Genomic DNA, 12,004 nt, shown 5'->3' on the forward strand with positions numbered 1-12,004 from the left:
ACTCTGGGAGCATTTCCAAATGTAATGGTAAAAAGTTCTCAGAAACAAGGAATACTCTGAGCATCACACCTTTCCCTACTCTTTCTGAGACAGCTACTGAAGAGTTAATGGTGCCTCTCCCCTCCCAAGGTGGGTAATTAGAATAAAAGGTTGCAGCTGTAGGCCCTTTTAACTATCTCCAGTCCTAGATGAACTGCAAATGGTGTCTATGTAAGCTGGGGCTGTGCTTGGTTTGTGCCTGTGCAGCTCTTTGTCCTTAAGGGTTGCACAATTTTTTTTTTTTTTATTTGTTGCAATCAGTAGATCTCTGCTCCTGACTAAGGACTTGTTGTGACATGATAAACACATATTATAGCTTTGTCTTTTGCAAATATTAAAGTGGATGCTATGTGTTGTGCATTATAATATAGTGTTAGCTTTTGCAGAAGTAGCTATAGTTGTGAAATGATAATGAATGCTTTTATTTTTGTAGCTAAATGGCAGTAGTTAAAATATATCAAACATTTAAGTATATGAAAATATATAGAAAATATATAGACATATGAAGTATGTCTATACTTCTATGTGAAGTAGGTGATGTTGATTTAGAGTACTTGAGGTTAACTTGCAATAACTGAACTAAAGTGTCTGCATGGTCAGGTAACATCTGAGGAATGGGTGTGACCCCTGCCACTGACACTTGGACTGTCACCTGCTGAAACCATGGAACAGGGGCTCTTGTGAGGAGGTGACACCAGACCCTCAAAACCACAACCAAGATTGCTGCACAGGATCTAAAAGGCAGATCAGAGGAGGGGCCATGCTAAGAACTTCCTGAAACAGGTAAAGGAGTTTAAAAAATGTTTGAATATGCATCATTATACATATTCAAACATTTTTTTAATTTATGAATGTGTTTTTGACTGGTGCAATAGAAAGAAGGGTTGCTGTTATTAGCTAGGGTCCCTCTGGCTACAGCTACTCACCCAGCTCTGTGACTTCTGCTTTCTTGACTTTGTCCCCTATTGTCCTTACATTTTTAGAAATTCAGCTGAGGACTGGGCTTCATTTCTCACATGTGATGATGTCCTTCAGCTGCTTGGAAGCTGCAGGTGAATTCTGTAAGTACCTCCTAACTTTCCATAGTTCTGCAGGCCATAGAGGGAACACTGCAACACCTCATTTACACCCCAGATACTGGAAATGTGGGGCACATCTACAAGAGAGTGGGAGGGTGCTGCAGCTTGAGAAGAGGACAAATCAGAGGATAAGAGCAATGTACTTGTCTGTGGGGCATCTATCTGTAGTTGCTCACACATGAGATGGTCCCTTTATAAATTTCAAAGTCTCAAAATCAATGCACTGGTAAAAAGGATAATGGAGGCTAAGGCTGCTTTCATCCAGTCCCTGTTCCACCAGTCTTATTTCATTCATTGCACCTTACTGAAAAAGCTGAAAGAATTAAGTGAAAAAAATTTGAGGGTATCAAAATAATGATATTCTTCTTCAAGAATGAAGATGAAAAAGAATGGCTGATATTTTATACACTTTTTATGCATTTTTGTCTTTCTGGGAGAATAATGAAGATTGATTACTCACAATCAGTTCTTAAGGGAATTAATAATTAATTAGTAGCATGATGCCCATCTGTTTCTGTATTTGATGGCTGTGTGCCACGGTGCCAACCTCTGCAGTGGTGCCCTAGAATCCAAAACAGTGGAATTGAGGTATCTGGCCCTGGAGAAGTGGGGTCAGTGGGGGAAGGTGCTGATAAAGTCCCTGTCCTGGTCAGGTGTGAGAGCTGGTGGGTGGCTGCAGTTCAAGAGCTGGCTCAGAGCACAGGTGAACGTGGCTCCCTTCAAAAGAGGCTCAAGTGATTCCTCTTCTGTGTAGTCACAGCTGTAAAGTCATTTGACTTCCCTGTGCAACCTTGGACTTGTTAAAATAAAATAGAGAGGGAAATGGAACATTTACAGAGTAGGAAGAGATGTTAGTGGTAATGGTCTGAGTTTCTTGCCTTTTTTTTTTTAAGTGTTCTTGATTGCTAAATTGCTGTGCTTGATGGAGGAAAGGGAAGAATTTTCTTTCTGCTCCTTCTGCTAGAAAGAATTAGAGGAATGGGAAAGGAGTGAGGAGCAGGGAGCCAAATATTCTGTCTAGTGAAGGTGGTAGTGTCCATGATTGTGGGTATCCTCTATAAAAGACTGTTCAAGGAAGATGGGAAGGACTGAAAGAGAAAAGGAAGAGGTGGAGGTGTTAGAACTGAAGTATCATCTTTCTCACCTCAGCCCAGTTAGTGAAAATCTGACTTTTAACTTTACCTTCTCAACTGTGTCTTTATTTTGAAAACCTCACCTTTAATAGAAGATATGATACCATTTGTTAATGGCTTCTCCAATGGATTTCTCCTTCATGCAGTCAGATCTCTCACACCTGCCAGTCTGCACTGAACACAGCAACTTTGGGAAAAGCATTCCCCAGAAAGCAGTCTGGCTTCCCTCTGAAGACATTAGGAGTTGTCTACTCATTCTCTGAGTAATCTCATTTCTAACCTAAATAAGATCTGTAGAATCGGCTATGTAAGACACTGTGCATCTGGTGTTTGTAAGAAATCCCAGTTTCTGTACAATTTCAGAGTAAAATGCAAAGTAGTGTGAAGAGTAGACTGAAAAAAATAATTAAATGGAATTAAGATTCAGGTCTAGCTTTTTCCACACTTATTTCAAAGTCTGTTGTCATAGCTACTGCAGCATAAGGCTGGCTTAGTTTGTTCACTTTTTCTTTAAAGACATGTTCACCTTTTTAAGAAAATTGAAGTAACTAAGCAAATACCTGGAGAGAAAAAATCAAAGTTGTCCTTTGTACAACCATAATTTTATCATGATTTATTATTTGGATCAGGGATATTCAGCCTTTATCAGATAGGAGCCCTTTGTTCCTCAGGCCACAAAGTCAGAAAATAGTTCAATGAATATTAAAGTAGTCCGTAGAGCAAAACAGTTGCAAACTTCAAAAGGGTCAAAATTCAGCATGGCTTTGTCCCCTCAGTCTCACTTGCTAACATAAGTTATCTAAATATATTATCATGGCCTCAAACTTTTGGCTTCTAGGAACAAAATACCATTTTTATTTCTAAACTCAGGAGGTACCCAAGGTTTAGACATATCTGAAAACATGAACCTTTGAAATTTGACTTAAGCTATGGCAGACACATGGCATTACTTAGCTCTTTATTTATATTGCTCACCTTATATCAATTTTTTACTCTAGAATTAATTTTTTACATCCCATTATTGGACAATTAAGATGAAGCATTTTTGCTTAGGTAAAATTGTGGTCTTTAGATTGGAGTGGAAGTTGGAAGTCAATGATTATGTTATGGCAGGTCAGGCATTATTTCTGTCCCCTGTCTGAGTCAGGTGCTGTGAGTGGCCTGTGAGCTGGCTGCTGTCCCCTTTGTCCCCCTGTCCTGTGGCCCTGTCCCTGTGCATGGCTCATTTCTTGGGCCAGGTTCCTCAAGCCCAGGGCACCTGGGCCCTGAGCTGAGCTGGACCCTGGCTTACACATCTGGGGAACTCCCTCTGGCCAAGAACTGCTTCTTATACACAATATGTCAAATAATGGGCACTGGCAGAGATCTTATCTCTCATTGCTGTAATGATCTGACAGATGGGTGTCTTATCTCAAGAAAAGATGGAGAAAGGAATGTCTTGCTGTGCAGATAGGGAATATCTCTAAACTCCATGTGTCATCCACAACTTGATAACTTTGTTTCTGCTTTGCCTAGTGGCAAGTAGTTCTTTTCCTTGCCTAGTGTTTTTGACCTATCATGTGAATACTTTGAATCATACTTTAGTCAGATTTCTTAATGTTCCTAAATCTATAATTTCATATAAGTCATTTCCTAAACTCTGCAGTGCCAATAGCTGCTTTATTCCTTTACAGGGAAACTTTTTTTCTATAAAAGTGAGTGAGAAATGAGGAGGAATCAAATAGGGTGTTAATCAGTTTCAAGACAGTTTTCTAGAACTTTCAACCAGGCAACTGTCTGACAAGAGGCAAAGCATTGACTGTGCAAAATGCTTGAGCTTGCAGATAATCCTGAACCTATGAGATATCATTTGTAAGAACTGAAATCCATGCCATATTTAGCTTTCTGTTCTCTTCCAACATGGTTATTTAACTTGTTTGCTGTCCATAGGCTCTCTTGCTGGCTTACAGATATGTATATACTTCACTGGATCTGGACCTAATTAAGCAAATTCCATCTGTTTTTGCCCCTGGCTTTTCTGGCTGATAGTGATGCAGTAATTCATAGGGACTGTATTTTCCCAGTTTTTACCCAGTTCTAAAAATTGAGATTATTAACTGTGTTTTCTTGTGCACTCTTTCAAGGCACACAGAGTGGTTCTTCACACGATATACAGAGAAATAAATAAAGGTTTAATGCAGTATTTTACATATGGCAATAGTTACATGCTGTATATTGCTAGCTCTGAAATTACTGACTCCAAGTGAAAGTTCTTTCATTTTCTTAATTGTAATGTTCTCCTGTTCTGGAGCTTGACTCTCCTTAAGCACAATCCTGGAAAGAAACAAACTGTTGGTTAACTGGCTAGGCTGTGCTCCTGCTATTTTGATGTGTTTTTTTTCCATTATAAAGCTGAATGTGGCCTGTTTCTTGATATTTTATGTTTTAAAAAATGAAGATTCCTATGGCAATAACAACAAGCATGGGTGGGTTTGTGTGTTTTGGTGTAAGGGTTGGTTGCTGAAATGCCTAATTATCAAGCTTTAAGAGAATTGGATGCTGTGCTGGGGATGGGAGGGGCAATATGCAAATACAGGTAAGCAAGCATGCAATTACCTATTGATGTCAAAGGGAAATTTTGTGGAAAAATCAGAGTTTTTGTCGAGCAATCACTTTTTAAAGAAACTAATTGAGCCATGTTTTGATGTGAAGCTAAAAATACTAAATGTACACCTGCTCTTTCTTCCTCCTAGACACTTCTTGTGCCTAGCATAGCACGGATGGATTGGTTTCCCTTACACCTGGCTGCTTGAGGGGTGGGCAGGGAGATGGATTTAGCAGTGGCTATCCCCTTTCATGTTAGGCAACATTTCTTTAGTATTTAAAGAGCTGTTTCAGCTTTTCCTGTGCTCCCTTTGGCTGGCTGGAAGGCTCTCCTGGCAGACTGAGATGCCGTGTGAGTGAGAGGCTGTGAGAATCTACAAAATTAGAAGGTTTTGGGAAAACTGCATAATGCAGGCCCCAGAGACAGCAGAACTGTGATTAGAGCTAAACAGCAGTCATGAGATAGGTCAGCAGAAAAAGAATTTAAACTGCAGAAAACCAAGGACAAATAGAACAATGGTCTGTGTATTAACGCTCATTTAGAATAACTCTCTAAGCTACAGAAAAGTTTATCTAGCAAGATATTAGGAAGGCGAAAGCTTAATAATGGAGCTCTGTGCATTGTGTTTTAAGGCTTACAAGTAGGTATTGTATTCAAAATAAGCAAGCATTGTTTAAACAAAGGTACGTGTGCTTATTGTGGTTGGATAGAACTACTGTCCATGTGCTTTTGCTTTGTGTGATTGGTCAAGAAGTTTATAAAGTAAGTTGTAACATTAAGTTCTGTGTCTGCTGCCTGGGATGTGAGCTGGTGGTGTCTTCCCATTGTCATAATCGTGTAATGAGAGTGATGCTGGAAAATGAAACAGCTCAAGGCGCGTTCCCAGCAGCCCCATCTCGTTTGTGGTCTGTAAATAGCCCCCCTTGCCGGGCTCCCAGGAGGATGGGGTTAATGGCAGCCCAGACATTAACCTCAGGAGGATGGGGTTAATGGCAGCCCAGCCCACCCAGAGGGCAGCTCCATGTACACCCCTGTACAGCACAAAGTGCTTTCCCCTCACCTGCTCTTGGGGCTGTGTATGCTTGACTGGTGCAGGTGACACTGGCAAGAGAGACGAGTGTGCGCCAGGGCCCCCTGGGCACAGCATTGCAGCCTCCTCTCCTTCTGCAAGCATCAGGGCCAGCCCACAGTCAGCAACACTGCTGTGCCCCAAGTGTCTTAATTCAGCTTGTCATAACAACTTGTGCTTCACAAAATCTCTAATTTCACTGGAAAAAAGGTTTGGGGTCAGCAGTAATGAGAAATTTTGCTTCTCAGCTGTCTCTGTGTTGCTATAATGTTAATGTGGCCAGATATAAAAAAATGCTGGGCAGCTGATCAGGTCTGGAAAGACAAATTTTGGATCTGTCTCCCTTTGCTTTCTCTAAAGAGTCAGTGTTCCCCATTGCTGCTCCAAAAAGGCTCCTGGGAACATCTCCCTCAGCAGATTGGTCCATGAGATGAAGAAATCCCTCTTGAGAGTGTAGATCTAAATGGTGATATGACTCTAGGATAGATTCCTACTATTTTATTTCTTCTCCCTCTCTGCCATAACAAGATGACCAGAGAAAATTTGGGCTGCAGCATCATGGCCGATATTTTGCCCAAGCTGTGCTTTAAGCAAAATAGAATTACTGCAATAGCTTCTGTGCCCTGATTTAGTAGAACTAAAGCTTGCTTGGTTTTATGAGAATAAATGAGTAGTCTGGAGTAGCTTTGGAAGGAGCAAGACAAAGCTGTCTTTGCTAGTAACAGAACTGGATGAAACATGCTGTATTTGAAGTTTTAGATGATTCCTGGAGTCATGGCAATAACACTTTAGGCAGTTGAACTGTATTTTTCTGATCAGATTTGTAGATATTGAAGGTTTAATATTTCATTTGATGATTTAGCTTTAAAAAACAATCTACCTCCCAATGAACATGACTTTTCTTTGGTAGCAAAAAAATCTAGCTGCTTTCTCCTCACTTTGAAAGCTCAGTCATGGTCTACCATTTATGAGGAAAATTCTTAGTTGGCCCAGGTAGCAGGGGAGCTCTAAAATCATCTATCAAGTATCAAGAAGGAGGAACAAGGAGATTTCAAACTCGCTTTAAAATATCCCATTAAAACTAGAAAAATCATAAGTTCAGAGTCTTAAGCTGAGATAATATTTCTGGTTTGGAACTTTTATTAAGATGTTGAAAACAGAATATCTTCATATATAAGAAGATAGGCTGTATATATAGAAGATAAGGCTGTAACTGGTTTTTACAAGCTGCTGTGCCCTCTTGGAGGGGAAAAATGGTGAGAAATCTACCAGAAAAATAATAGTATCAGTCATCATGAAGGTGGTTAATGATGAACTTTTACAGGGTAAACCTCAAGATTTCTGGTTAGTTGGTGACAAAGACTCATCTTTTATCTGAGGTGTTCTGAATGACCACTTGGCAAACATACCTGAGAGCACAGAGTATAGGCTGATGATTTAAGTGCATAAGTTAAACAGCAACACCTCAGAAAATGCTCCTTGAGTCTTTTCAGCAATAAAATATTTGGGTGATTTTATGTGGGATATTTTTTAGGTAAAGTGACTTGTTCTGTCCCAGAAATATCTCAGTAGGTGCTCATCAATTTTAAGAGATATTTCTAACTGTATTAATATTTCGTGTGGTTGTTCCCATAAATTCAAATTCCTTTTCTAAATGGCATGTCTCATCCTTTTCATTTTTAATCCTTGAATATTTTGTCAAGGCATTGTGTTTTGACCTTGTGCCCCCATTAACTGCTGAGAGCAGTTATCACAGGTGGGAATCTTCACCTCCTGTGATCCCTGAGCAGTGTAAAGCACTTGTTCAGGATCACTGCTTGTGTCTCTCTTTGATCTGCATGTGTAGGCACACCTACTCTTCCAAACAGAGCAATAGTGCTCCATCTGTAGCTCAGCAAATCCCATCTCTGTGTCCCCAGGCTGATCTCAGTTCAGCAGTTCCCACCTCAAGGTGCCCAAGTATGGGGGCTGCAGCAATCCAATGAACCATCTCAATGTCATAAATTCAACATTCAATATAAATTCAGTTAAACAAATTCAGGATAAATTCAATAAATTCAAACATTAGTCAGGTGTGGCCAGCCCCTGCACTGGCATTTTGTTTCTTTAACAGATAAAAAGGTTTCACAGCTTGGGCACTCTGTAGGTGGGCAGTGAGCAGTGTGGATGTCATGGAAGTCTTAAAGAAGGTTATAACAAAAGTCAGCTTAGATCATCCCATCCTCTGTTAATTTCTAGTGCTGGCAGGTACCTCAACCAAAAGTGTGGTGTGAGGAGGAAAAGGAGACTGTGGTATTCACATAAACGAGGGCAGGCTGTGGGTGTTTAACCAAAAATACTGCAGAGAGCACAGCTGTGCACAAGGACCCATCTGGAGGCTCCTGAAGAAATCTGCTCAGTTTCTGAACTAATTGGAAGGGACGAAACAGAACATGGGTGCTTTCTGGCACTCTCATGTGAACAGGAGGAAAGCAGATATGTTGTTGATTACTTGAGCTTATTTTTTTCTTTCTAAAGAATAATAGCTTCACAGAAAATCAATTTTCCCAAGGAAGCAGCCAAGGGATATCCAAGACAACAAATAAAAAATGTGTTTTGCAGGTAGAATTAGTACACTGGGGGATGGGATCTTAATGGGAAATTTGATGTTAGAAAAAAGCCCATCAGAATAGCTGAAGAAAATATGTGAAGAAAGCAGATATAAAGAAGTTCTATAAAAAGCAGTTTGGACATAGATGGTAATCCCAAAAACCTGTAAATAGGAAACCAACCAACCTCTGTGCACCCCACTGCTTCTGGGTGCAGGGAAAGCCAGGTGTGCTGTTCAGACAAGCTCAAATAGATAAAAAATAAAAAAAGAAATTTCTTACTGGTCTATAAAATCCTCAGCTAATGTCAAGGCAAAACTGCATGGCAGAGGTGAAAGAGAGGGACAATCCAGCTTGTAGCACAAATACCTGTTTGAGATGTGGTAGAGAAGCTGTTTCCTCTGCACAGCAGGGACCAGCACTGATATGCACAAGAGAAAATGTTGCCAGCTAGGTGCTGTGTGACACAAACATCACAGAAAAAGGCACAGGGAGAAATAACCCTGTGATTTTTCTAGATGTGTGTTTACTCAGGGTAATCTGCTTGCCCACTGCAAAAGCTTCAAGCACAAAGCTGATTCCCATTAGGAGTAATGCCAAAAGTGATGGATGATAATGAAATGAAGGAATTTTTGCCAGGTGATGTGTGGCTATTTTAAGAAATGATAGATGTGACCAAGACATGTGAAAATTATCAAAAGGATGATACAGAAATTACCCAATTTACCCAAACAAATGGAAACTCTTTTGTGCTGGCTTTGAATGGGATAGTTTTTCCTTCACTGCAGCTAGTACAAAACTGTGTTTTGGATTTGTGCTGGAAACAGTGTTGATAAAGCAGAGATATTTTAATTAATCCTGGTCAGCACTTCCAGCCAGGGCCTTTTTTGCTCCTCACCCCACCAGTGAGGGTCTGGGGGTGCACAAGGAGCTGGGAGGGGACACAGCCAGGACAGCTGATGCCAAGTGACCCAAAGGATTGCTCATATTCCATATGACATCATGCTCAGCTCATAAAGCTGGGGAAAGAAAGGATATTTGGAGTGATGGTATTTGTCTTTTCAAGTGACCATTGTGCACAATGAAGCCCAGATTTCCTGGGGGTGGCTGAAGCCCTGGCTGCCCATGGGAAGTGGGGAATGAGCTCCTTGTTTTCCTTTGCTTGCTTTGCTTTCCTTTTGCCTGTTAAACTGCCTTTAACATAACCCTTGTGTTTTCTCCCTTTTACCCTTTGGATTCCCTTCCCCATCCCATCCAGGCGTGAGTGAATGAATGGCTGGGTCATGCTTAGTTTTTAAACCATAACTTTTGTACAAAACTGTAAAAATATGCTTATTCCAGACTTGGTTAGACAACTGGAAGTCTACCATTTCATTTGGTTCAGCTGGGCAAAAAAGAAAGAGAATTTATTGTTTTCAAAGCTCTATTTGGTAGATGATATTTCAAGGGCTGTCTGTTGAGCAAAAGAGAGATTCCAGAGATGATACCATGTAGATTTTGCATATGGCAGGGTCTGAGAGAAGCACAGGATAAAACTGCTTGCATGGCTACAAAGGAAGGGAAGTGAAATGTTGAAAGTGATTAGAACAAGAGTTCTTTCTACCTCTTCTTTCTGACCTTTGGAAATCAGCCTAGGAGTGATTAGACACTGCTGATGTCACTCCAGCTAAGGAGAAAACAAAGCACTTGTGTAACACATCAGGGACCTGTTGGGTGTGTCTCTAAGGAGCAACTGAGACATAGACAAGATTTTCTGAAGATAACTAAGTTTAGAGAACAGAATGCTAACAACCAGGTGCTGTAGCTGGAGAAGTTATTGTTGCAGAAAACCTCTCTGGTGGGGTTAGGCTCTAGGGTGGAGAGGTGAGCTCTGCTGTCCTTAGCTCTTTTCACTGGCTGTAATAAACAGTAATAATAATAATAATAATAAACAACTGGCTGTAATAAGTTGCGTGTTGCAGGAGGAGTGCGCATGTGGAGCTGTGTGGTTAAAGTATGTAACAAAATACAAAAAAAGGTGTTCTCAACATAGCTGCAGCTTTTACATTGCTGAGGTTGCTGTGTTTGATCTTGAGCCCACAAAGGTGAAGCCTAAGGAGCAATATAATCCTGGAAAGAATTTCCAGTGGCCAATCAGTTCCTGCACTTTTTCAGAGAGATTGAAATAAAGCCAACAAGAACAAAAGATAAAATGTGGATGACTCAAAGGAACAAATGAATGAAATACAATAACTGTTCTGAAAAAAGATGTCAAAAATAACAAAAAAAAAAAAAGGTGAATGTTTATGTAATTGTCCTGAAAGCATCAATGCAGGCAAGATTTCCTGTAATGAATTCAGGGCAAGGTAATATCCACCTGATGCTGTTCCATCTTCACTGTGATTAGTGGATCTGCATGTGCTACTTAAAAATTTCAGTGGTTTTCACTTCATCTTCTATGGGCAGGCAGAAAAAAAATCTCATGGCCCAGTAAAGCAAGTGAGCAAGGCTGGAGGAAAGGCTCCAAGCTTTTTGGTTTTGCAGAGCGTTCAAACATCATCTTTGTGGCCAGAGTTTCACCTTGAAATTTGACATCCTGAGCATGGTGCTGTAGTAAATAACCCCTGCAAGCATCTCTCCTGATCCCCAGCATTACCAGCCATGGCAAAAAGAAAGATGCTTGTATGGAGGAAGGCAGCAATAATAATAATAATAACATTATAATAAAGTGCCATAGGTTGGGAAGCTCTGAAAAGAAAATTCATAGCAGGAATGGGAAGCTGATGTATCTGGACTTCAGTGGCAAAGTGACTGAGTCCACGTGAATTTAGGGAACAAGCATCTGTCTAAGTGACAGGTCAGACACCTGAGGACTGGGCTCCTGAGAAACCATGAGCAAGCACCCAGTGGGCAGAGAGGACACTCTGCAATTACTCTGCCACCACCCAGTCCTTGCATGCTGCTGATGGCCATGTGCTGCCTGCACAGGCCTGCTCAAGGAGTGAAAGCCTTGTGGTGCTGCTGCATGAGATGAACATGCAGCTTTGTTAGTGATAACACCTCCTCCCTGCCTGGGTGCCTGAAGTTATACACTGTACTCATGTCCACAGTGCCCAAATTAATGTAATCAGGTCCTTGCTCTTCTGCCCCTGCTTTAGGTCAGCCTTATTTCATTCACTACTCTGACATCAGCTCACTAACAATGCTTAAGAATCCTGTGAGCTCCCACACAGCTGGTTTTTTTTTTTTTTTAAATCAAAACTAATCCTTACCTGCAGATGGCAATGGTTGATTCTGTGGGAGGAAGGCAATCCATGGCTCAGGAAAAGATCAAAGCATCAGCACGTCATTGCTGACAGGCTCTGTGCATTGAGTGTCCTTCCCAGTCCCTTGGAAGTTCCTGGAAAGCATTTCTGCAATGCTTTCAAGGCAGTAAAAAATTGCAGGGCAAATGGGGTAGAATGGGAAGAAAATGGAAATAATGATGAAGAGAGCATAGTAATCCAAATAGTGAAAATGCTACTATTGAAAAG

The 12,004-nt window shown here is 40.8% G+C and overlaps 1 long non-coding RNA gene across 1 annotated transcript in view; it reads left to right on the forward strand.

Annotated features, from left to right (window-relative positions):
• The first annotated feature begins 652 nt into the window (after positions 1-652).
• The window catches only part of LOC131561600 (uncharacterized), a 34,604-nt gene continuing 23,252 nt past the window's right edge, over positions 653-12,004 (forward strand). Inside the window, exons 1-2 of the long non-coding RNA XR_009275093.1 lie at positions 653-822; positions 1,023-1,100. This is a non-coding gene — a long non-coding RNA (uncharacterized LOC131561600). The remainder of the gene's footprint in view (positions 823-1,022; positions 1,101-12,004) is intronic.

The sequence above is a fragment of the Ammospiza caudacuta genome, chromosome 9, assembly GCF_027887145.1.
Source record: "Ammospiza caudacuta isolate bAmmCau1 chromosome 9, bAmmCau1.pri, whole genome shotgun sequence".
Lineage (NCBI taxonomy): Eukaryota > Metazoa > Chordata > Aves > Passeriformes > Passerellidae > Ammospiza > Ammospiza caudacuta.